The sequence below is a fragment of the Myotis yumanensis genome, unplaced genomic scaffold (assembly GCF_028538775.1).
Source record: "Myotis yumanensis isolate MYYU_CA2020_CCGP unplaced genomic scaffold, mMyoYum1.0.hap1 SCAF_15, whole genome shotgun sequence".
In the NCBI taxonomy this organism is placed as follows: domain Eukaryota; kingdom Metazoa; phylum Chordata; class Mammalia; order Chiroptera; family Vespertilionidae; genus Myotis; species Myotis yumanensis.
The window spans coordinates 6,415,492-6,417,952 of NW_027223766.1; the positions used below are offsets into that span (position 1 = coordinate 6,415,492).

At 40.1% G+C, this 2,461-nt stretch overlaps 1 pseudogene; it reads left to right on the top strand.

Moving 5' to 3' along the window:
- The first annotated feature begins 490 nt into the window (after positions 1–490).
- Positions 491–635, top strand: LOC138993565 (small nucleolar RNA SNORA48; annotated as a pseudogene).
- Positions 636–2,461: the final 1,826 nt, after the last annotated feature.

The window sequence follows — 2,461 nt, forward strand, 5'->3', positions numbered from 1 at the left end:
TTTGAATCCCCAACATCAGTGTCACTGCGACACAATATTGAGAAAATATAAAATAAATTTTTGTAGAACTCTTTTAAATTCTCAGCTCTTTTAAGGCAAATTCTTAATTCCTATACCCATTGAAATCTTTTGCTTCATGCCTGCAAAATGTCAACTAATGAATTCTCTTTATAAAATTCCAGATAGAGAATACAGGCTTTTCGGTATTTAAAAAAAAAAAAAAGTCTCTTAAATTCTATGGTCCTCAATATCCTCATCTTTAAAATGAAAGGTTGAAATCATGGCTGGTGTGGTTCAGTTGGTTGGAGCATCATCCTGTACACAGAAGGGCGGCTGGTTCAATTCCCAGTAAGGGCACATGCCCAGGTTGCTAGTTCTCTCCCTGGTTGGGGATGTGAGTCAACTGACAGATGTTTTTCTCCCTCACATGGATGTTTCTCTCTGTGTCGCTCCCCCCTCTCCCTTTCTCTCTAAAATCAATAATAATAAAACCCCCTGGCAATGGGCAAGGAGACACCTAATTGGTGGTGTTGCTCTTATATCAGTTAGGGGCAAAGCAGATGTACAGTCCCTAGTTCATCCTAGCTTGATGCCTGTGTCAGTGGCTAGAGCTGTTTCATGCCTGAGGCACATAAAATAAATAAATAAATAAATAAATAAATAAATAAAATAATAAAAAAAACTAAACTAAAAAAATAACAAACACATATCCCTGGATGAGGATTAAAAAATAATAATAATGGTGAAAATAAAATAAAATAAAGGGGTCAAAAAAAACTAAGCCTCATCTGGTTCTTTGACTTTCTGATTCATTCACAACTTATTTATTCCCTAATCTGTGAGAACCAACCCCAACACTATATATTTGGGATGTTTCTAAAAAAACACATTTATCCATGAGACATAATACATGTCTTAATGAGCTTTTTTAAAAAAGCATTGCCTCTTTCTAATAAAATCTAAAGAGCTTATTTCAAGTCCTGGTTCTACTACCAAGTCATCTGACCTTGGACAAGGGGCCGAGGTGGCTCAGCTTCCACAAAACCACTGCCACTTCTCTCAGAAGTGGTTTAAGTCTTGAAATACTTAGGAGTAAAATGGTTGAGAAGAAAAGAAAGAAACGTTCGGGATTTCTTTTCAAAATAACCCAGAGAGTGACAGTTCAGGTCTATTATAATGAAACGCCCCATGTGCTGAAAATTACTCAAGTTCGGGTTTATTTCTATTGTCACTGTAAGAATAAAATTAGATAAAATGGACAAAACCTCGGAAAGGTTAGAAAGAATCTTTAATATCTTTACCAATGCAGGATCTTTGTAGCAAATCTTGATTGACATATGTGTGAGCTAATGTAGGCATCTCCCATGCTTTCTTTTCTTTCCTTTCTTTCTTTTTTACTCCTCACCAGAGGATATGTTTTTATTAATTTTAGAGAGAGAAATAGCAATTAGTTGCCTCTCGTACAAACCCTGACTGGGGATCGAATCTACAACCTATGTATGTGCCCTGACCAAGAATCGAACCCCCAAACTTTTGGAGTATGGGACAATGCCACCCAGCCAGGGCTCTTCTGTGCCTTTCTGATATTAGAAACTGGCTAAATAAGGTGATTTTCTCAATGCAATCAATTCTAAATTGAAAAATATTTGTCACCTGGGCAGTATAGCAGGATTTTGTTTTAATGAGAACTCTGAAGAGTAATGTGGATTTCCTGAAGTATGCTCACCTAACTTATCTAATTTAATCTTTGACAGGAAAGGCAGGTAGTTGCAACCCCATTTTTCAGATGAGAAAACTGAGACTGAGTATGACTTTTCATTAGGCCAGAGCAGTTTCTTAATTGTTCCACATGTACCATGCTCACCAGGATCTTTGAACGAGACGTGTTTGTTTGTTTTTAGCTCTAATCTAGAAGTTTAGAATCGTTAGTCCGATTTTAAACTGGGTTATGCTAGTCCACATCCTGTGCACACCTGCGGCTGCCGAAACTGTGGATGGTTGTGCTTTAAAAACAAGCCCTGAAGCCCCAAAGGTCCTTCTTGCTGCTGGGGAAGCAGGTTCAATCCAGGCCAAACTGGAAAATCGTGTTATGACCGTACTTGCTTGTCTGAGATCTAACTTGAGAAAAGGTTAATTGTAAATATTTCCAAAGGAATTTGGTCCTGAAAGAATGTGAACGGTGGGTATAAACAGCCACGCCCTTGGGGAAGCATCCTGTGGCCAGTGTCCAGGCGAGATGGGGAGCATCAAGCCCAGGGAGTTTCCAGGGTGGTGACAGGCCTGTCCTCTTCCCATGAGGCGAGTGGGGACTTCTCCCATTGCGAATGTCCTCAGGACTTCCCCAGGCTCCGGAGGAGGCACCAACATGGGGATCCCCGGCCATGGGGACTCCTGAAGGTTCCATTAGGCTGGGGTTCTTGGCCCAGGCTGCACTTGAGAGTTTACAAAATAATGGTCCCCG